We start from the raw sequence: 25,110 nt of genomic DNA on the forward strand, positions 1-25,110 counted from the left end.
GACAAGAATATTAGACAGATCAGTCCTTTTTTCTATATAGTAAACAATTTGAAACAGGGACTATCATTTACTCAATATATGTATCATTCTCAAAATAATGTATTCTCAAATTGATTGACTTCTAGTCGCTACCACAATATGAATGTTAAAACAGGGCTACATTTCATATTAACGCAGATATTAGCCAGTACTCATGGAAGCAAATTTAATACTGGCTTGGATGAGTATCTGCACTACATAGTTCAAAGTTACAGTCATCAAATGTCTGAAAGGAAGTATATCAAATACCCAACTGGGCAGTCAAAGCAGCTCAGATTGCAACTATCAGACACTTACAATGAATTGCTCATGAATAAGCAGCAGGCTAAGAATTACTGACAGAAGCTATTTGGAGAGGGGTTTTGAACAAATCCGGGAAAAAAAAATCACGCTCTTTCAATGACAGTTCACAAACAGAGAGATGACATTTGGCAAACAGATAATTCAACATGAATTACTCACTCAAGACTAGTAGTAATACCTAGCAATTATATAGTGCTTTACACATTCAGTGGATTGTACAAACTCTGACATTAATTAAGTTGAACTGCCTCTTCTTGTCTACTCTCTGCTTTAAAATTATCCTTAGTAAAAAACTTAGTTCGGCACACATAGATTTTCACACAGACCAGCTGTGTGACTAGCAAAATCTCCATCTTTATGTGTAAAAGCAAATACATGAAAAGAAATAAGGTTAAAGTCTGAGGTAAAACCGCAAGGCTAGCTTGTCAGTTTATAATACACCATAAATTAGGAATGTTGCACAGTTGTGAAAAGCCTGGGGATGGACTTGCCATTTCTCAATTGCTGTCCTTATTACTGGGAGGAGGAGAAGGATTTGTCTGCTGAGTCAGTACCAGCTGACACCCTGACAGCTGACTCAGTGGAGCTGGCTGGTGCAGAGCCCGTATGCCCTGCAATGCCCATCTCCATTCCTTCATAGGAAGAAGCACCACCACCATTGCTGGAAATATTTCCAAATTATTTAGCATGTGAAGTATGTGTCAAAACACTTCAGAGGAACAGGAGAGAAAAGGCCTTTGCATGGCCTTTTTTCTCCTTCCCTTCTCCCTGCCTCCTTTCCCACTGTATATATAAAAGTTATTCAGGAGAGTATGTGAAAAAACAACTTCAGAAAGCAGAACTGTACAATTAAGTCCAGAGTAAAAGCTACTGGATGAAAAGAGGAGGACTAATAGGCTTGGATCAGCCTCATAACTAAAGGCAGTATTTTCTATCATTTGTCCTAAAACTTCTATGACACTCGTTTCATAAATATTGTCAAATCATCTACCCTCTCTGTTCAGATAGGTGATGCAAGCATGAAGTTGAATAGTCTGTAAGAAATATATACTGAAATAATATAGGGCATCCGATACTGGTATAATCCAAATTTTGGAGAATGCCTTGAATAAATGAGAAATTAGAAATTGTTCTTAATACACTCAAGAGACTGCATTTCAGTTTATAGAGATGATACATATTCTAAAGAGACAAAGAAAAATAAATTAGCCCTAGTGTTTTTAGTTGATGGGGTTAGAAGGCAAACTCATTAGCACATTCATAAGACATTTGCTTATCTGTACACCAGCCTTCTGTTGCTGAACAGATCTCCGGAATATCCACTGGTTCATTTCTCTGCCATTGTCAGCAGTGCCACATGTATAGAGTTCAATATAGAGTTATTCAGCACTGGTGAGTAATCGATGTGCCCAGTAGCTACACATTCATGTGTAAGAAAATCAAATGGTTCAGAGTCTTTGATCTCATTGCATTTCACTGGTTGTCTAATTTATAGGGCTGATAATTGAAAGTGGTACAGGTTCTCTTGAGTTAAATTCTCTGCTCATTTTATAATGTGCTTTGATAAATGAAGTAGGTTGGTAAGCATAATTAGAGTTCTGGGTTTTGATATTTTTTTCTCTCTCTTTTTAGGATTATATTTAGATATAGTGGCAGTACAATTTTTAAAACAGCTTTTCTTTAACTACCATATGCCAAGTCTCTCCCAAAGCTCAACTCTTAGGTACAAACTCTTAGAGAACATGTAAGTTTCTGACAGACAACCACCTGTCATGTATTTGAATGTATGCATTATAAATTGCATGTCCCTTTTATGATTACAGAAAGTGAACACCCATACTAAACGTTCAAGGTTCATTAATAATCAATAGCTCCATCTTTTCCTGAAATTTTGATAGTCAGATAGAAGGGAATACATTCATGATGGTGTTCAAGACAAGTGCAAAATATGTCTGGCTACATTTACATTACTAAACTCATCTGCCTCAGGAAGCAATTCCTGGCTTTGCAGCCCTGAGACATAACTAGAAGATTTTGTGTTTTCAAAGTGATAATAAAGTGACATAATCTGAAAAAAATGCTAGATCTGTACTGCAGCCTACCAGAGCAGTGTCTCCAGAGCACGATGCCAAAAGCATGCGTTGCTTGCCCTGCAGCTTGTCCTGAGGGTATGTGCTTGTCTTTGCGGGCACAGGGCCTGCTGGCATCACGTCAGAAGTCTGTCCCCAGGCTGAAGGAGCCCGTTTTGGCACCACCTATTTCATGTTTTCTGCCTGGAGTGAACCCTGGAGCAAACTACTATACCAACTGTGCCCTGGTTTCCTCCTGGAGGAAACAAGTTTACTCATTCAGAAACGAGCCTGGAAAGGTCCTGGCATACCTGTAGTATGGATAACTGGTAACCAAGGCTGGGGATCTCGCTTACTTAAGAGCATAGAAGCCCCTTAGGATATCATGTGGTCTTGCTATACTGACTAGGGACTGTAAGTGCTACCATGGACAAATGGATAAATAAATACCATCCACACCACAATTTCCATGACTATATGAGTTTGCAGAGCTTCTTGTCCTCATCTGTAAGTTGTAAAGAGCAAGCTTTTTGTCACCTGCCATGTAAGATCCTGGGTTTAATACGATTCTTATTGAAGGACATTGTGTTCACATTTCTTCCTATAGCATGATTTTCCATTGCAATATTAAATAAGTTCAGAAGAAAAGAGAGACAAGTGGTGAAGAGTACTGGATCTCCACAAAGTGGCTATCAACATCTAGATGCTCCCTAAAGATCTGCCTTCCAAGCACTAACCAGGCATCATTCTCTTTTCTGGATAGCTCTTTCAGCCTGCTGCTTTCACAAGTATTAAGGGTAATTAAAATGACAAAAATAAAAACATTGACTCCTACACACCTGTTTTTTAAACTGTTTCTTAATATTTACTTAATTTTCATAATAGTGTTTAGTGCATTCACTTCTGTAGATGTATCTGTAACCATAGCAACAACATCATCGTCTCATAACACATTCTTTAAAACCACATTCTGGAAACAGTGCTCTGTTCCAACTTGTATTGTTTACTCTGATGCTTTGGATAAAAAATGATTGAACCTATTCTGCTCTTGCTCCAATAACGATACTCTGCAGTTCAGTAGCCCCTTCCAACCAAAGCGCTTTTCATGTATCACTAAGTGGTCCTCAGAACTTTTGTTAAAGCTAGTCTGCGTTCCTACCGAGGTGACGAAACTACGGCATAAATACATTAGCTGACTTTTCTGCTGTCAGGCAGAATGTACGGGCAAAACAAGGCACCAGCACAAGTTTTCTGCACTTCTGGACACAACATTTGCTGTTCATCTATTAAGCAATAAGACGTCCTCTAGATCCCAAGTGAAAAAAAAAAAAAGAAGAAAGGAAAAGAGTAAAACTGAGAGGTTTTCCCTTAAAAATCAGGCTGAAGCAGAATAATTCCAGAGGTCTGAGTGCAATGCAGTTTGGGTAAAAATTTCTTCCAACATCTAGGTCATTGGCCATAAAACACACTCAGAAAGCCAGTGTGGGATTTCTCTTGCTTACACTGCTATTTGTTTATGGTAACTCTGTTGAATTTCCAATTTATGCTGATCTGAGAGCAGAACTTGACCTCTTGTTTTCATGCAAACATCCACTACATGAAAAAAAGAAGCAGTAAGAAAATCTGAAAGAAGCTGAATAGTTTCTCAACAGCATGATTTTCATAGTTCCTTGTGAGGCCTCTCTGAAGGGTGCAGTTGTGCTGCTTTTTGTGTAAAATGACATCTTTTTGCCCTTACCCTTTTATTGCTGTTCCCATTAGAACAGAACAGTAAACATTTTTAACGATGATATGTTTTCACCAATTATTCAACAAATATACGCAGTGTCAAGTTAGAGGAAATGAGGCATGAAGTACTGCAGGCAGAGTTCATACAATGCACCACAGAGGCTTCAGAGCAGCTGCTGAAAGCCATTGTGTTGAAATTTCACTTTGAAAAAGGTACACTTCTGTACAATAGGCTGTAATGTTTCTAAAGGAACTGTTCAAAGCCTTTTGTGTAAACCATTTACATTCCCGTTGTGTAAATCATTTCATCTTAAAATACCTAGTCTGTTGAAATGACACAAATATTTGTCTGATTGGTGTTTGGGCTTGAAAATACAATTACAATATCCATTATGAAGGCTGCAGATTGTCCTTGATTCTCCCTGCTTTGGAAACAGAGCATGTAGGGTAAGATACTCAAAGTTGTCTAGCACAGTAAAACACCTATTTAGTTCGAGCTAGACATGAAGACACCTTAGTAAATCTCTTCTTTTCATGTAATTAATCCATCTTTAATGCCATTGATTTTAATGGGACATGAGGAGGTGTTTATATTTTCATGTTATCAGATTTAGAAAGTAGCACAATGATGTCATTTATACTAATATACCTTCTGGTAATGCTGAGCACGGACTGTCAAATGCCATTTCTGATGACTCATGCACATACTGTGGTCATTCTTTTGCCTTGCTTTTCCTTTGATGCTCTGGCCTTTCAATTCCTTTGTAATTTCTCTGCTCTTCTGAGCCACTCTGAGTCCCCATCTGACCCTCACTGACTCCAGCCTCTCTGCCTCTTGTATTAGGCAACCTGCTTCCTGTCACCTTAATTTTTTAATTTCTTTATTTCTTCTTCTATTCATGCATGGAGCTTATCAGACTTCTTTGGGGCAAGGGGGGAAATTAACTTGCTTTATTGACAAGAAGCACAGTTTTAGAGCTGTGGATGCCATGGCATTCATGAATGTTAAATAAAAGAACAACAATACAAAGGGCCATAATATGTGAATGAAGGACACCCTACTTAAATGAGTGTCAAGGAAAGGAAAGAAACTCTACAAAATTTGCCCTCCCCCCTTTTTTTTAAAAAAAATAAACTGGAAAAAGGGAATTCCACTTAATTGAATACTGGCACCGCAGTCCATAAGCAGTAATGCACTCCAGCACTTTCCACAGAGCTGCTCTGTAGAAGGGTGGGTCTCTTTGTCTTTGGGTTTTATCTGCTGAGGACAGAAAAATTAGAAGACTCAGAAACAACCCTAACTGGATCCAGCTCTTTCCCAGCTCTTTGTCTGAGCTCCTTGCTCAGTCAACCTCCAGTCCATTGCCCTCAGCTTCTTGTCCAGCTTGTTTCTCCCTTGTTCCCATACTCTCCACACCGTGCTGTTCCCAGTTACATAGACACTCTCTTATCCCTTGCTGGGGAGTTTTCTTCCTTGTGCTCTTCCCTGTCTTATCTCTTGTCCCTGTTAAATGTTCCCTGGGATCCCATGCTACATCAAGTCGAGATAACTCACTGCAGCTCCCTTTCCCTGCATCACTTTTCAGTCTTCTCATCCAGTGAATCTTCCCTCATACCAGAACTACCCTTTACTAACAGTCACACTAATACATTTCACTTTCCCAGTGAGCATAATTTGAAAAAAACAGTTTTTCATTATCCTTATTCACTGATACAGTTGGATCATGTGGCTCAGGCTATACTTAACATTTGGACTGAAGCAGATATCTAGTATGGCAAATTTTAGCACTTTCAGTAAAAGTTTTCCAGATTAAAAAAACCTGTAATATAACAGATAGTGTCTGACAATCTTAATACTAAGCATAATAATTTTAATAATAATATCACCAGCAGTCACTCATAATGCATATATTTTCCTTGACTGTTATGGAAGATTTCCCTGTAATATTCTTCTGAAATTATATTATCTTTTCTCTCTACGAGTAAATTATAATTGACACTACAATTTATCATTTGAGAACAGCACTGTGACATTACATTTTTAAAGGCTGTGTTTATTCAGATCACACAATGGGACAGAATCTACACAATAGAAAAGATCATGTATTTGATCTTTCAAGGTCAGTGAGATTACAGCGAAACAAGCAAATTTGGTCAACCACTGAGAGACTTATTACAGCTGTATGCCATAGCTCTGTTTAAAGATCTTAATTACATTCTTAAATGTTCCTCTGTTTTGACCAACATCTCCTCTCTCTGTCCCTCCCCTCTCCAAGTCAAACAGCTAGTAGAGGAGAACAGTTTGAAACTGTTATTCACCATCTCAAAGAAAACAGTGAAGACAGAATGTAAAATTCAAAAATGTATACTGCATTTAGTACTGAAATTAAATATAGGTGGATTTTGGCTTTATGTTTATGAGGGACTGACCAGAAAAATGTTAGTGTGCAATCCAGGACACTAATGTAGAGGTAATAATTTTCTGTATTTCTTACAATTTAGGAGAGAGTTTCCCAGAAGTGTGCAGGAATTTAGGGGCTGTGTTTACACTCTGAAGGGATCCCATTGCTTAGGTTACTGGAAGGGAAATAAAGACAGCTTCAACACTACTAGTATAATTTAGTTAAATTTTATTTATCTTCAGTTTACCCACAAGGTATATATACGTTGGCAAAAATATCTACACCACAGAGGTATCATAAAGCTTTACTAATGTGTCATCAAAACCTTAGAGAATGTATACCAAATGCTGTAATGATTTTAATTTCTTTTCTTCAGACATTTTTAGTCATAAAATCTTTTACATAATTTCCCAAATCAAATTAATACCCCACAGTAATACTGATATGACATATATGTTTTCCCTAAGTAAGTCTAATTTAGCACATAATGTGCAGAAAAGTTTTGCACTCTTCCTATAGGATATTTTGCTGAAATTACGCCACATAAATCAAAGAGAAGGTACCAAAATAACTTCAATGAGTCTCCTGTTTGCTTAATGTTTGCATGTTGGGCATAACTGATTCATTCTCTAATGTGCCCTAGAGAGTTGTAAAAGCCAAAAGAGGAACCATTCTCTGTTGAAACAGCATAGTATTATTCATGAAAATATAACTGCACTGGAAAAAAAAAGAAGCCTACTAATTAACATGGGGCTACTGCAAGCATATATATTATTTCCCAATATTAAATAATTAGCATTTTTATTACTGTACCTTTATACACATCATTGGCTTATTTATTAAAGAGATGTAAGAGTTCTTAAACTTTCATGAATATGGTTTGATGCAGTAGAGAATTTCTTTACTGGAACAAGCTACTCCAATCCTTTTTTCTCATTTTCATCACCCATTATTAAAGGAATGAAAGGTGATGAGCCCAATAAAGCTGAACTTACTGTGTCTTTCCATATGCACATGTTCCATTACCATGACATTGCAGTGTGTGTTGCTCCTGTCATCTTTTCACATTTATAGTTAATACAATGCAAAAATAAGCTAGTTCATTAGCTCTATTTACCTACAAGAGTGTCTGGAGTTCTCAGAAGTTTTATTTGGAAATCCATCTTCAAAAGATCCTCAGGAGGAATCACACTTTCTCTAGTGCCTTCATCCATTGACACAAGCTCATGCCCTGTGAAAATGTTCTAAAAAAGGGCAGATGACAAAGTATACACATACGTGAGTACAGTTTGAGAGAGATACGAAGTTCTTTAGGAGTCTGTTTGACTGTCCTCTGGTGCCAAGGAGGAACGCTGCCGTTGTGTATTCTGTTTGTTGCTTGGCAAATATTTGATTGTTTTCAATAACTGTGTGTCAGTTCTCATTGAACAAAAAAATGGCAGAACAATTGCATGAACTATGATCAGTGGCCAAACAGCATTTGGCGAGCATCTCTGTATTATAGTATTTTGCCCACAACTGGGTTTGCTGATCAAACTAACAGTTATTTATTTATTAGTGGTGGAAGTAGGATGAAATTCTATTTACAAGCTATGGAATATTTCTGACTTACTGAACTGCACAACCACAATAGCAGCATCTACTAATATCTACATTTGATTTTTATTGTTGTTCTTTGCTTATCTTTGCAAGCCTATTGCAGCAGCAAAGTTGAGCTATTCACTGTTCTGTATAGTTATGTCCAGGCATGCTAAAGCACTCAAATGATTGCCTTCCGGGAGTGTATTTTTCCCCCTTTGCAAGGGGAAATGAGATGGCAAAGATTGTTGTAGCTTTAGCCTAACTTATTTAGACACTAATATTATTGAGAAAGAACATTGGCTTGCAAAATGGAAGTGTAACCCAGATCTCACAGATAGAGTATATAATTGCAGAATCCACTCATAGGGGACAGCCTCCCCTCCAATGTTTAAATATTGACCTGATTTCCAGATCATCATAAAGCTAAAGTCATCATTATTTATGCTCTCAAATAAAATTGAGTCTAAACTGGCTGTAGCTACATATTTAGGTCTTTCTGAAGATCCTTATTTAGAATAAAAGTGATAGAGTAGTTTGCAATAATAGAAATTTACAATCAAACTGTGAAATACAGAGATATTCATGGCTTTGTCTTTGACATGTATTTAAAACTTATTATTATAGGCATATGATATAGGGCAGAATTTGATTTTTTTGTGACTTGCATAGAACAGAACACGTGTGTAGTTTTGTATGAAGTTGTTTTTTTCTCTTCTTTTTTTCAGTGTTGTTTTTTGAAATGTCATCTGAAGTTAAAGACCATATAAAAATAATGAAGCCAATAACCTAATACAGCTATTAGGTTCTTTTGACTGGAGTACACTAGAGTCCCATGAGCTGGGAAAGATTTTAAAGACATTATGGGCTGAAGATAAGAATCCCTATCTGACAGATCCCTCTGGAGGTCAGGCAAGAAAAACAAACAAGCAGCCATGTGGCCAAAAGATGATTCCCTGACAAACAACTAAAGGATGTATGGGTCAGAAAAGGGGGAGAGAGGGGAGGCAAAACTGGAAATATTGAGTTCTACAAGATGATTGAGATCCTGATAGAAACAAGTATCCCTTCATGTTGTTGATATCCCAGCTCTTCAGCTGCTGAAATGCCATGTATTTTTTTTAAAGGAAGGTGTACCCTGGTCTGATTGAACAGTTGCCAGTGGTTCCCTCTGTGTGGCACATTTATAGCTGATGTGCACTAACCATTTCACATGCTGCATCAGTGATGCCCAGCCCTCCAGGTTAGGCTGCTCAAGCTATTGCAGAGGTACGGGAAGCGCCCTGTGCACTAGCTAGCCCTCCTGCTGCCTCCCTGTGAGACACAGCTGGCCACAGAACAGTCCAGCTACATGTGAGCAGCAGCTCTGCTGCTTCTCCAAATAGTGAACAGGCTATATGTGTGATGCTGGTCCCCACACATGCACAAGTGGCTCCTGGAAAGAAGGTACCTGACAGGTGCCAGGTATGGACTGGGACCAAATGAGTTTTCTGATGGCAACATCCAGTTCTGTCTGATTTCTGTTTTCAGATGCCTTGGGGGTCTCTCTTCTTGTGTGCCCAGCAAATACTCTGAATTAGACTGCAGAAATGATCCCTCTGGTACCCAGGGTGCATTGCACATGGCTCAGCCTGAGAGTGGAGGAACTGAATGGCTTCACTCCATATCAGATGCTAAGTCACATATGGAGTGTGGTACACTCTGGAGCAATTATCCTGGAAACCACAACAGCTTTTTTTCAAAAAGTTCCAAGCTAACGTTAGTGCTCTGGCCACTCTTATGAAGAAGGAACTTCTTTGGGGAGAGGCTGTAGATATGGGACAGTGACGAAGGTTTGCTCAAACAGGGCACATTTATATAGTACTGGAAGGAACAACATTTGCTACTGAAGTCATGAGCTTATAGGAAAAGAAAGGAATTTTATAGTTTCCAGCTCTTGAGATTCTAGCAGAGGTGACTTCTGTCTGAAGACCTCAAATGCACTTAAATTATTGCTAAATTAATTCTGTGAACAACCTCAGCTGAAGTTAGGAGGCTGGAGAGAATGAAATTTTTTTTTTTTCACTTGCTGTGATGTATACTTGCTGAATCAGAACACTTGAAGAAAGATGGATTCCACAGAATAAATTAGCAGTGTGCTGGATTGAAGGTTGGAGCATGTCTTCTGGCTGAAAGGGACTCAGAAAATAGCAATGTCTATTTACAGAAGAGGAGTTTCTGAACAGAAAAAGAAAACAGTTAAGAAAAAGAAAGAATACAGCTGGTTTGAAGTGAAGTGACACATCAAAGGTGTATTTACTATTTAGGTAACCTATTTGCTTTTGTAATATTTTCTGTTTCTCTGACTTTTTCTTTCTTTGTCACAAATTTTTAGTTTGTTTTGATTTAGGAAGTTTTCCCCACCCTGCTACACTTTGGTCAGCTGTCCTATATGTAAATGATGCTTTGGCCATCATTCCTAGCACTAGGTTACTCAGAAGAGAAGATAACTGGAGAAGTGTTTTCTTTCTAAACTTTCCAAGTAACCCTACACTAGTCTGTAAGAAAAAAGATACACTGAAAAGTGAGTTGGAAGTGAAGGCAGAAAAGGAAAAAGACAGAGAAAGAAATACCTAAACTGCTGAGGGCATCTTAGCTTTCCTGGTAAATGCACAGGATTTTTGTCCAAACCAAAAGGATCACTGGATATTCAAGATGTAACAACTCATGAACCACAGGAGATATTGATTAATATCATCAGAAACACAAAACTACCAGACTACTTACTAATTTGCCCTTTTACCCACACTTCATTTCATTTTCATTTGTTGTCATGCTGAGTTCTATTTAGGATATTTAATGTAAAGCTAAGGATCCTATTGAAGGTAATTTTTTGTGCAAATAAAAAAACTAAGACTTTATTATTTCTGCTTTTATAAAAGGAAGAGAGTTTGAAAAAAAGATATTTTCCTCTTATACCCAAAATGTTATTCATACTAGGAAATAAGACTTTTCTAACTATAATCCCAAAATCAACTCTGTCAATAGTGGCGAACTAATTGCACTAAGTTTAGCTTGAGTATTTCATAAGCTACTGTAGGTTTTCAGAACTGTTATCATTGTTACATGCAAATTATATGAAATATCTCACCAGTTTTGCAAAACTTAGTTTGTGTCTTAGTTGTTTCCTTTTTCCAAAGCCTCTGCTAATGGAAGTGTTGTTAAATCGTATTTCTAACTCATCATACCTGAGGAAGACTGGATACAACATCTCAGTGGAATTCAGTGGAGAAAATAATGGATCTACATAAAAGGGATGTGGGTATATAACCTGGGTGTTCATACCCACTCAGGATTTAGAACTCTTTTTGCATGACTGTCTTTTTTATCAGTCCTAAAAATTAAAGTGTTGTGTTTGTACCGTTGATTGCAAACACCCCATGTAGCTGTGAATAGCAAGTGGGAAAATCGGTCTAAATGTAACTCCATTCTGTCACAGCTGGACTGTTTCTATTCTTGAGCTAGCCCAAGAGTAGACATAATCAAAGGAAAGACAGGAATGTCTTAAATGCCTCCCTCTGTGGCTAATGTAGGATCTTATTGACCTGAGAATTACAGCATTTGTCACGTAGTTTTGTGCCTGAGCTCTTACGTGGAGGCAGTGAGGGTGTCTCCACCCAGGGAAGTTTCAGCCCTGCAATTCGCTGGAGCAGCTCCACTCAGCCTACATAGACACATCTTACAAAACTTTTGTTACAAAACTAATTAATATAGGCTTCATAACACAGTTCCTAGTGTGGCGTAATTAGAAGGATTACTGGACAATAGGTATGTGATGTAAATCGCTGAATCAGGTCCCCAAGAGTGGAAAAATATGAACAACCTCAAAATACAACAAGAAAAACAAGAGTACTACAAGGAAAATGCATTTGTATTCTGAAAGCACAGACAGAATGCAGTAAGGCAGAGTAGGTCAGAAAATGACCATGCAGAAGAAAAGCATCACTCAAGGAAAAAGGAAATTAGCAGATTGTCATGATGGAACTGGGAGAGACAGCTCTCTCAAGGGCTGTATGGAATATGTTTGTGAAAGAGCAGGAAGCATAAAAGTGCAATGCCATGGAAAAGAATTTAGATGATGAAGAGACAGTGACAGGACAGATACGGATACTGAAAGTAGCTGTAGACTGAAAGAAAAGGAATGGTAAAGGAAAAAAAAGGTATTAAAAGAAAGAGTAGAACTCATGACTCAGCTGTTGCACAAACTCTTTACCTAAACTCACAGGTGCTGGAGAGATGATGAAACCATTTCATGTTAGGCTTCTTTTGGAATCTGAAAAAGAGGATTTTTCTCATGGAAAGGACAGCAGGTGGAGTAGTCCTGTGCTGATCCCTGGTTGCTGAAATGACTTGTTCAAGCCATAGGCAGCTACACATAATTAGGGGTAACTGAGACTGCTCTAATCTGTGACCAGGGAGCATTCAGCCAGATTATTGCTACCTCTCCACCTTCTCTTGAGCTGCTCTACGGACAGCTCTTGCTTGGCATAGTTATGTTCCTCAGTGAGCATAAGATGCTCTCTGAAAGAGAAAAAATTGAACTACTGTTTATGGAAATTTAGTTAAGGCAGAAAACACAGAAATGCCTTTTCATCTGATCATTCAGACACTGGCAAGGTCTTCATTGTAGAACAGGTGGAACCAATTTGCAAAATGCTTTTGAGATTACTTACTGTATGGTAAAATGTTACTGGCATCTGAACACTTCATTAGAAACTTTGAAGAACATACCTATTAAAATAATTTCAATCATATGTTATGCACACACACATACATATATATATGAGAATGACAAACAGTATTTCATATGGAACAGCAAAAGGAGGAAAAAAAATCAATCAAGAAAGATCAGGACTCTCTATAAGACATAAAACCCCCAGAGTTTTGTGCTTACTAACTGTAAGGCACTGAGGAGAGGATGTAATGAGGTTCACTGCTAAAACTCCTCATAATCTAAAAGTTTCAGTAGCTAGAGTATGGAAAAGATTGTTTGGATCATGCTGCTATTAAAGCAGCATTGATGATATATATTTGCCCGTACTGAGATTCATTCTCTGAAGATTATGCTAGTACGTCCGTACAAATCATAGGTGTTATGAGTGTCTTCAAATACAGCAAGAACTGTGCTCTAAAAAATGTTGTGGCTGGAGAAAATAAACACATACACTAAATGAAGGGGGTTCATTCCTGCCTGTCTGACATTCATTCAGCCAGAAAGAAAATGGGGGAAAAAAAATCTGGAGAGGATGTAATTTCTCTATTTCTCTGTAATAAGAAATTGTTCTCTTCAGATTCTGAAACATATTACAGGCATTCTCTAATTTAAAGACTCTCATTTCCACCGTCTACCTGTGAAGAAAACAGAAAATTGGACTTCTCAGTGAAGGAGGAAAGAGCCCTCCACTGCCATTTTAGGGTATCTGCACAACAGAGATGTCCTTTACTCTAACAGCAGACATTGAAAAAATTATTGCTTAAATTCCGGTTGAAGAGAGCTGTGTGCAGATACAGCTACAAGCTCAATGATAGCTTCCCCAGTCAGAAGAGTACTCCAGAAAAGTATGCGAGATGATCAGCAATATGCAATCCAGTTTCCAACAGTATAGGCCAACAGAAAGTGTCCTCAGCCTAAGTAAAGGTGAAGGAATGGTGGTTTCTGCTGCAGGAATGGCTTGTTTAAGTTTTCACATCGTCGCTGTAACGACAGGCGGTGCAGCCTTATGGAACTGTAAACCTACAGCTGACTCTCAGACACTAAAATAAGTGGTACAGATAGAAAATAAAAAGAATGAGCTGCCGGAACATGATTAGAATTGTGTCTAGTTTGCTTTGTTCTGTTTTTGCTTTAGTAGTTTAAATCACAGTTCTTAGTATTAAAACATATCATTTCAGGCAGCTATTAATATCCTCTGAGATTTAGAAGCAATTACATTTAAAAGTGGAATTGCAGAAGATGTATAAACAGGAATGATGTTTCAAAGAAATTAAACAAAGACCTTAATTGCAAATCCAGTCATATGGCTGAGAACAGAAATAAACCTTTGTTAAATAAAGTCTCAGTGACATGAAGAAGTAATAATCTGACATTTTATTGCATGAATTAGGTGTTTCTTTCTAACTACTAAATACTTGCCTGATGATCAGCTGCTGTCATGTTTAGAACCGTAAGTTTCACCAGAAAAATTGAGTGTGTCCAACGAGATGCATTACTTACTATGTATCTAGGACAATAGCACCAGGGACTAACATAGACTGTGGTCTTAACACAGACGCTGGCCATATCATGTTAGGTTCCTTTCAGTAATTTCATGGTAATAAATAATGACAATAAACATTTGTAATTCTAAATGAGGCTGAGAGCAGTCTTGGTCTCTTTTTTGGTCAGATATTCTTCCACAGCAATACATGATAAGAAAGATTATCTCACCCACTGTAACTGAAATTGTCCAAGTTTTTTACTTTTATATGCTAGATAAAAATTGAATCCTGTTCAGTCCTGTTCCACTCTTTCCTTATAAATTCCTAAATGATATGAAACTTACTTTAGTTCAGGTTTTGTTACAATCCCCAAATTAAAACCATGTTCATTTTTGTAAGCTTAGCCAGAATTTTCAAAGATGTTTGAGTGAAGTGTAGAGCTTGCATTACATTAAGAGAAAAATTTTGCTGATTGATTGGGTTGGCATTACAGAATGCTGATTTTACAGCACAATGATAGCGTGGTAGATACCACAATATTTTTTCTATCAATATTTATCTTAATTTTTAATGAGACTTCTCATCAGTTGTATTTTCCCAATGATTATGTCTATGTTTGAGTATCCTGTAGATCTTATTTAAGATGACATTATAGTGTGCAGCAAAATGCAAGTGCAAAGATCTGCTGAAACAAATGACACAAATGATGAGGATCATGAGGCAAAAAGATCCTAAGAACATGAACAGCTATATCACATACACATACACTTTCCTGACCTTAATCCTTAAAGAATGACTTCACTTTTTGACATGTTACAGCAATTCTTTAATTTGTAGTTCATGAAGATCATGCAAGATGATTGAGAAGAAGGAGCAGAAGGAGGATCATTCCAGATAACCATTGTGTACAGCAGCAACCAATATAGATCATATATTAACAATTACTCAGAATAAATATTTGAAAACACTGCTGTGAAATGACTGACTTTCAAGAAAAAAACCAGCCATATATAATTTCTAATGTGAAAAATGTGGAATTAGACAAAGAAGTTAACCTGATTTATTTTCTCAGCTCTAACTACAATGCAATATCAAAAGAACAGTATGGCATTTATTTAACTTTGTGGTTGAGTCATATAACTTGGATTCTACATAGTTAAAGTTTAAATCTGAGTAAAAAATATTTGTCTGAATTTATTGAACAAAGAACTGGAATTTTAAAAAGTATTCTTTGTGTTTATCAAAATTTTCAGTCATTAGAAAACAAATCCCTTCAAAGTTGTTAAGGCCATTTCTTGCTCTTTTTGTAATAGTACGTTCTAGGTCTTAAATTTCACCTTTTATAAGAGGACATTTTCAAAAGTTTTGAGGTTATTAAACAAATGCTTTCTCAGCCAGAAACATGAATTACCACAGTGCTTACTTTTGACTATAGAGGAACAGAAATAAAAGCCTCAAAGTTGTCTGCCTAAGTGGTCTGATTCTTCTCTCAGTTACTGGTGTATATCTGTTGAATTTTTCAATTTAGAACCTGATCTTGCATAAATGAATTCAACGAGATATTTGGTGTTGACTTCTGAGAGGTGTGTCGATGTCTTTAATGAAAAGTAAATCCCAGATTGTTCTCTTTCTGAGCTGAGCTAGACAGGACTGGAAGCTGAAATTACAGCTTCAGTGGAGTCCTATTTCCAGTCCTGTAAGAAGAGAAAAAGGTGACCAGGAAAATGAGAGCAGCCGTAATCACCAATCTCTATCTTTAAAGTCATCAGAAAAAGAAAAAAAAGGAATCTTTAAAATTAATGTATAATAATTATACATATGAACAAACCTCTTTTTACATGCTCTGCATTTCACTTCTGAGCAGGTAGAATTGGATCCCCTTCCCCCACTCCTCCAGGACAGCTGTACGTATTCTGTCAACATTATGACAATACTTTGGGCATTTTGGAACATCTACTGTCAAGCCTGCTTCTTGAATTTACGCTGTGTAGTAAATTGCTTTGTCCCAGCAGCCTCTGAAGAGAAATGTTAACAAGGCTCGTGCATGGGCATGAACAGCAAGATCAGAGCTCTAGGAAATACAGGGAAGTATGAAACTGCCTGAGAACTAGGCATAAAATGAGGGTTAAAGTGACTGATAAGCGACAAGTGCGTGTTGCTTACTGAATACATAGCTCTGGGGTATTTCACAACACAATTTCATTGAAAAAAAGCCTACTAGAAGATAAGGAAAATGTACTAATTTTTGATAGTAATATAGGTACAGCCTTCCGTATGGATACACCTGTGTGTGTGTGCTTGTTTGGTTTATCTGCAAAGGCATATTCATGATTCTACTTTCTCAGAGGGATGAGCTATATGTTGAAGTATATCCTAGGAAAGGTAAACTATGAATGGTACTTGAAAGCTGAATTGTACTCTCATATCATAAATAAAGTTCTGAGCTTGGATGGAACTTTCAGATGGGAGGTCAATTAACTAAAAATAAATCTAAAAGATTATCCTCTACTCCAGTCACAACACAACTAATTCCTAGTGCTCTACAGATTTTAATTCTGTTGAAACCAAGTTAAAGAGTAACAGTCTTGTAAGGCAATAACCTAACATGGCTATATTTGCAATAGAGACATGTCCTTCCTGGTGAACTAGAAATAATTCATGACTTCTGCACACAGTGTTAGGAATTTCAAAGTTCAAGCATATACTTAAGAGAGTTAGAAGCCTGGCAGATAAGGTGAAAGATTCTGACTTCGTTTTTTTTGGTTGAGTGACCGAGAAGTTCTCTTTGATTGAAAGACGTCTGAACTTTGTAGAATAGTGTCCTGGTTTCGCTGGGATAGAATCACAGAATCAATTTTCTGTTCAGAAAAGCTGCACTTTTGAGAAGACTGAAGCACCCGATGTGGTGGGAACAAAGTTGATAAGACACTTTGTTTTAGTTTGTGGCCAGCCATGGTATGTGGGTTCCTATAGTGATCAAGGCCATTAGAGGTTTTGAGTTAGCTAGGTGCTAAAGCCAGGAGGAGCGAAAGCCAGGGCAGCTGACCCAGGCTGGCCAACGGCAGTATTCTGTACTGTAAATATCATGTTCACTATAAATTGGAAATTCTGATGGGGGCAGTTCTTCCTCTTCTTCTCAATGGTCACCATCCCTGGAGGGTCTCGCCTGTCATTCTGCTCCTGAGGCCTGCTCTCCCATTCGTTGTGACCATCACAGTGTCACTGGAGCTGTGGTGCTCACAGTGTTCAACATCGGGCGTTCACTGCTGGGAGTGTGCAGCTCGTGACCACTACATGGGCTGAGTATAACTTCGGGTACTTTATACTAGCATTAGTATGAATATTAGTTCCTTTTTTATCATCTTATTAAATCTGTTTCCATTTCAACCCAAGTGTCTTCCCAATGCCCCTTCTTGGCTGGGGAGGGCTCACTGGGTGATAGAACAGCTGGCTGTTGTTTAGCCCTGGACGTGGGCTAAACGAAGACAAATAGTAAATGGGCAATTGCATTCTTTGTTGCAGATTTAACATTAACATTTAATAAAGACGAATAAAGTCAGCTAATAGTACTGCACTTCTGCTTTCCTTTGTGCTATATATCACATAGAGAAAACCTACAGTGTAAGAAAATAAAAGCTGCAAAATTAACTACAGGAAAAAAATGGAGTTAAGATTACCTGTATTTGAAGTTATCCTTCCCCTGTGTATATTAATTATTCTACAGTTTAATTACATGACCACATATTAATTTTTTCTCTAGACTCCAGACTCAGTCATGCACAGAATGCGTGGTGCTTTCTACCTAAGGATTTTTCAACATCTGGTTCAGTGTGCAGCCCGAGGCCTCATGTAGATTCAAATCGATTTGAAAACAAAATTTTTTCATTTCCACATGGGCTTTTCTGCTTACATTACAATATCTAAGTGCCTAACCAATATTAATTAAACTAGTACTTGACACTTTTGTGAGCTAAATGGACTTATGTCTTCCTGTTTACAAAGGGAAAGTGAGCCACAGCAAGATCTGCCAGTGGCAAGTAGTGTAGAAAATGTCAGCCAAAATGTTTAAAGTCTTGTGATGACATGAGTTGCTGATTAGATGATCTAGTGATAGAAAGCATGAACACAATCTGCAAGTGCAGTTGTTCTCTGCACTCTTATTTTTCAGCATTTTTTATAGTTACTTCCAGCATTTCAAGGTATATTAGTAGTAACAACACTTTAGCCCAGCATTTAAAGAGTAATTATATAGTGCCTTCTTATAAAGTACTGGAGTAATAAGTTCAATGCCTAAAGCTGCTATAGCTTGTTTATTTGTGAGCTGTGATCTCGCAAACAGAATAGGGTCATGTTAGGCAAGTACTTCAGAGTAACTTCAGGAGAGGTTTCCAAGGAAGTTTTAGATGCCACAGGGGATGGTAGGAGCATGTTCATTCTTCAGTGTGTACTGCATATAGCTATACTTTCAATATGTATCTCCACTTTTCTGTGAATTTTCCAAGAGAGGAAATGATCGTATCGTGACTTTCATATTGGGCTTGTGGTGACATCTCTATACAGAACACAAAGACCCCAAATTATTATGCCACAAACCATGCCATGTGTTACAACAACCAAAATAAATGAAAAATGTGTTCAGGTATCTGGCATACTTTGCCAAATAGAAAGCCATATTTAAGAGTGTGTTCATGTAGGTGTGGAAGAGACACACTGCTGCATACTCAAGTTGACAGAGAAAAACTTGGTGATCATAGTTTTTTTTCAGAGGCAGAATATATTTAAAAAAATTCAGAATAAAGTGAAAAAAACCCCATGTTTGAATAGACAATGCCAGGAATTAGTATGTGTATAAGAGCTGGTGCAAGAAGGTCGGAGTTAATTGTGTTCTGAGTGTGGCACTTGCTCTTTAGGTAGCAGTTACTGTTACCTTTACATTTCCATTGCCCAGGTGAGGATAATATTAGTGCACAAGGCTTCTGTGAAACTTAATATAAAGAAAACATTTTGAAATGCCAGAGGGAAATATATTGTATAAATAACATAAATACTGAAAACTGTAAGATGCTATTGATGGTTCCTGGGTAAAAATTATGAGTTTGTTCCTTTTCCTTGTATTGTTTATATTTCTTACAATATGTATGAGACACATGTTTTACCCATGGAGGATCTTGGATTTTTATTTATTGTAAGACATTTTATTTCTTTGTTTTGAAGGAATGTTGCATGTATTTATCTGCATGCGAATTTCTTATTCTATTTAGGTGCCTGAAGCCTTCAGTAATTGAAGCCGTAGTGTAAAATTTATGGTGTTATTTTAAAAATAGTTTATTGGTAAGTAAACCAAAAAAATCTGGTATTCTCTGCTTTGAATTTAGAGCAAACAAAATTTATTTTTCCTGGCTGTTAAACTTAAATCTACCTCCTAGGGTTTTACTGTAAATCTCATGCACCTTATTAATAACACTGGCCTGAATTAGTAGGATAAAGGCAGTTGTAAAGCTTATCTCTTGCTCCACAGTTGTTAAGTTGTCAAATCAGGGCGCTTAGGTTAAGATTAAGTCTGCTAAAATGCCTACTCCAGTTAATTCCCAGAAACACTCTGCAATAGGACATATCAGATCAAACACCATAAATAGTTGTAGTAAAATATGATTTTAAGGTAATATGTACATGCTGCTCAGTTTATGTCTGGCTTTATTTGTACCAGGCTAGAAGAAGAAGGAATTCATATCCCTGACACCTCTCCCCAATGTCTAGGTGTTGCACTTCTTTCATTTAAAACATATATACACTCACAGCCTGCAAGAGTCATGATTTACTCTCTACAACTGAAAAAGTTACAATTCCTATAATGGCCTAATGATACAGATGGTCTTCTGGTGATAGTTAAAACAAAAGTATTTGAGAATTATAAGATGAAAATTAAAGATGTCTAATCTGCCCTTGCAGTCCTCCTCTCTCCCAAAAGAGATAGCCTGTATCTCTGAGTTTCTGACTAAATTGACTTCTCAGGCAAACTCTTTGACCCCAGACATCACTTAGGGAGTCTCTGGCCTCCTGTACCTCTGTTTCCCCTTTGGAAAGGTGTATTTAACCCAGAAAATTTCAATGGATGGCTTTGAAATACACAAAAATCTTACTTAAACTGATATGTAATCCAGTCAGTAAAGGTTAGAGCATGGAATTAGGGAAGCTGGTTTCTGGCAACTACTGTTGTTATACATGTAATTTAGCTACTTTAAGAGCATTGTGAGCTGAGCGGGACCTGCTCTACTCACACTTAAGTCTTTAGATCAGTCTGAACATGAGTCAAAGCTTGGTGCTTAGAACATTAAAGCAATCCACTACATGACATGTACCAAGCTATAAGGAGTTGTGTGCAGTTTTAATTTTATTTCAGTTCTATGTTAACTCAGGAATTCCTAGGCATGCATTTTTGCTGAATATTTCATTACCATATGATAGACTAATAGCATAATCTAAGTGCTGAATATCTAGTCCCACAGGGGGATGTGATAATGCAGATGTCAATGACCTGGCAGAGTATTTATGCTAATGGTTTCCAATAATGGATCAGGGCTCAAGTTTTCCATGTGTGCCAAAGGATCTCTGTATCCTATAGCACAGCAAACACAGTCTGTCGCTTTCTTGATCTGTATAGGTCTGATCCCAAGTGTGCAGATTTTATTTGGAAACTGAACAGTTTTAATTGCTGTGACAACTGAGCACCACAAATATAACATTTCAAGAACAGCTTTTTTTTTAAAAAAAAAGCAATAATGTCAAAAAACCCTAACTGCCCCAAACTTCCTATCAATCAGAAAACAAGATGTCCCTGTCTAGAAAAACCCAGATGGCATGTTAAATGACCAGCAGTTTAGCATTTTTGGTTCATACACTATTTTATATGCTATAATTCGTGACTATTGGGTTTGAATCAATTTTATCTAGTAAAACGATACAAGGGCATCAAAAACATCTGTTTCGAAATACACCATTTTGGGACAGCTCCTGTAATTTAATTTTTCTGTTATGATACAATGGTGTCACAGAAGAGTCAGTATGTATCAGGAAATCTTGAAACAGTGACCTTTCCCTGTCACCTTCACAGAATCACAGAATGTTAGGGATTGGAAGGGACCTCGAAAGATCATCTAGTCCAATCCCCCTGCCGGGGCAGGATTGCCTAGACCATATCACACAGGAACGCGTCCAGGTGGGTTTTGAATGTCTCCAGAGAAGGAGACTCCAGTAAAAAGACTTTGTCTTTCTACCTTGGTATGAAAACTGAAGTCCATGACTGAAAACATCTCTTTAATCAGCTGAACAGAAAAAGATGTTATGTGAACAAGTGGAAAAGAGGAAAGAGCAAAATGGTTTTCCAGAAAGCAGGGATATGCACCCAGGAGGCACTGCTGCAAACACGACTGACTGCAGAACTAATGTGGGCTGTTAGCAGATTTGCTAAACGTGTGTGCAAATCCTATTTTTGTATTAAATGACTCATGTTAACTACGCACAAGCCAACTAACTGAGTACAACAGAAATAACTTAAATGCAAACATGTATTTCAAAGAATAATGGGGATGGGGTTTTTTGTGTTTTTTTGTTTTTTTGTTTTTTTTTAAACAGGCAAATGACCTGTTAGTAGAACTAGCACAAGACTGGCAGCTGCTTTGGGAGGCTGTTGACAGGAGGTGGTAGACATCTCCTTTGCCTATGCCCCTGTGTAGCTAGGTCAGGCTTGCTGCCAGCCAGCTCAATGAGTGCCACAGCAATTCAGAATTTAAACTGCCATCATCTTCCTTCACCAGAAACTAAAGAATGAGGTCACATTGCCCAAATAATATTAATCAGGAGAAGAGAACTCTCACCAACCAGGTAGGTTCAGTGCCCTCTCTCAGGAGCTAGCCTCCTGTCCTTCACATAAGGAGCTGCTCCCTGTGCAACCCTTTTCTCTTTCTACGTTGAACTAGAAATCAAGAGAAGTGAGAGAAGTTGCAACTGGAGGTTAAATATCTTCCTCAAGGTTTCTCTCCAGCAGACCCAAAAAGTTATATAACTGGCTAGATATTAGAAGTTAAGGTGCTTACAATACAGCTATAATTACTTTCTGATACAAACATCTCCATTTGTCTCTTGGGCATAATCATAATTCATCACATATCAAATGCTTTGATCTCCTACATTTACAAACATATCTCCCTCTGTCATTATCCTGCTATAGAGAGAAATTGGAGGGAAGACAAGCAGGTATGTATTGTGATGATCACCACGTACTTCTGTAGCTAAACTGGTGGAGCATAAGGTAGAAACCATCAGCTTCACTTCTTAGAAAGACAGATCTATTGTAATCTATCTCTATTTTCTTAAGCACATAACTGGGCCAGACAAACTTTTTATTTCAGACACAGCTGACTAACAGGATTGACTTAGCTTTGTGCTAACAGTCCAACATAAACCAACAGGAACCCTATCAGAATTATCTTTAAGTCTTACTGGCAACAAGAAATTGCAGTTTCCTTACTGCAAGAGATGTTGGACTTAGTTGCATTTAGAAGTGATCACAAGTCCTCAGCCTCGCAATTTTTTAAACCTACCCCTAATTTGAGTTTTATCCATATCATGGTGAATAATTCTCACTCCACAACTTACAACAGCCCTGTAGGGTTACAGAGAAAGAGTTACTATGTGCTACATAGTTCAAAGAAGGCAAGGCAAGCATGAGAACTGGTACAGGTAAGGGCAAGTGGCTTTTTCTTAGTTATAGTGGGGAATAGATTACTATAGGGCTCTAACCATCACAACATAATGCAGTGCTCCTGGAGTGTTTGGGGAGGTCCTGGTATGGAGCTGTGGCTAGGATTAGGATTTCTAGGAGTAGCTTTTGAGAAGGTACATCAGGGAATGCTCAGTACAGCAGCACCAAATACTTTAGTGTTTAGTTACAGGTCCTGTAAATATCCATGGGTTATGACATACGACAAGGTTTAAAATTGGTGTTGGAGGTTAAGACTGTAGCATCTAGAAACTATGTTTAGTGTTAAACATCAGATAAACAATAAGATTAGGGAGGAAGCCATTGTTAGCAGATATTGCCTTATACTTTTCTGTAGGAGAGGATCATGTTCTCTGATGTGGTATCAGGAATACAGATAAGGATGAGGTACAGGCTAGAGACTAGGATTTACAAAACCTGCTCCAAAGCATCTAGGAGCCAGACTCCTATTGTTCCCAACTCTCTTAATTGTGTGTGCTTTGTGGTAGATCATCATTCTGTCTCCAGTTATAATCCTGACTTGAACCCAGCTCTTTTCATCATAACTCAGCCCTTCTGAGCTGTACTTGGATCACCACATACAGAACCTGCTACACTTCCAGAAGCCACAAAGCACAGGATTTTGTTCTGTGAATTAGTATTGAACCATTAAATAGTATCCTTAGTCAACCATTTGCCAGGATATGTTGGAAATTTCCAACAAAAATAAATATTGCTTCTTGCCAATGCTACCACCTCCACATCCCTAATCATGTTTTTAGGATGAAGGGGAAGCTGTTTGTTTGTTCCTTCAAAAGGATTCACAGACTATTTTCATAAAAGTACAGGTGATGTGTTGGCAAAATTTTAGTAATTACAGTCTGCCTTTCTCATATTCCGTGCTGTAGCTGTTCACTTCCCAGCACAGTGTTGCAGTCTTTTCTATCAGAGATCACAAGAGTGTTATATTTTACAGAGAGTGATACAATTCTGAATTACTCCTGTGATTTGTGATAAAATGCACCATGTGTATCAAAGACTTATATAAGTGGACTGTACCATTCCAATTAGCTGTTGGCTTTGTGGATTTTTGTAAATGTTTAAAGCTCCATCAACATGGCCAGCAAGATGCTTTATCCTCTAGTTATTGCTTTGTCATTGAATATTGACTGTATAATCAATCAAGCTTCTCATTTATTAAAGCATTTTCTAGCCTGTGATAGATTGTGAGAATACCACAGCAAATGAGAAGTACATAGATGCTGTCATTGCATTTTCAGGCTAAAGTTATGAGAAGATGGAAGCACGAATTACTGGAAAATTCGTTTTTTTGGTAAAACAGAACAATCAGGCAGGAAAAAAAGGAATAGAATTAGGCAGAGTTTCATATGTTTTCTATAGAGAAGTTAAAATTTTCAGACAGAGATTTTTCTGCTCAAACCATGGTTAGTACATTTGTGTTTTGCAAAGTATTATAACCAGCAGAATTCATGAGCAGAACTTAGCATTGATTCTCAAAAACCTACTCTGCTTAAGAGTACACATTTGGTAACTGCTAACTGGAATTTGAAGTTCCCTAAGTAATACCAAGACACAGTACTGCACATTACACATCTTTTTAAAGCACTTTTTACTTTTCCGAAACCCAAAAAATCAACTATGCAAAATCCAAACATGGGAGGAATCAAAGCACTTAGAGATATTTGAACGCTCATCAGAAAACACCTGCAAGAGAGTTCTGTGCATTTATTATTACTGATGTGACCTGCAATCAGAACATCAGTCAAGGACTCATTCTATCACAACATTTACTGTCAAAAAAGAAAATGCTTACCTATACCTAACAGCTAGAGAGATAGTACTGGCATATATAAGTGACTTATATGAGAATTGAGTGTAGTAGCTTAATTTTTTTTTACTTTGCACACAGCAAAGGATTGTAATAGATCAGCAGTTTAAATGGGGTTCAAAATGTATGCTAAAAATACCAACTAGG

The sequence above is a fragment of the Nyctibius grandis genome, chromosome 5 (genome assembly GCF_013368605.1).
Source record: "Nyctibius grandis isolate bNycGra1 chromosome 5, bNycGra1.pri, whole genome shotgun sequence".
In the NCBI taxonomy this organism is placed as follows: domain Eukaryota; kingdom Metazoa; phylum Chordata; class Aves; order Nyctibiiformes; family Nyctibiidae; genus Nyctibius; species Nyctibius grandis.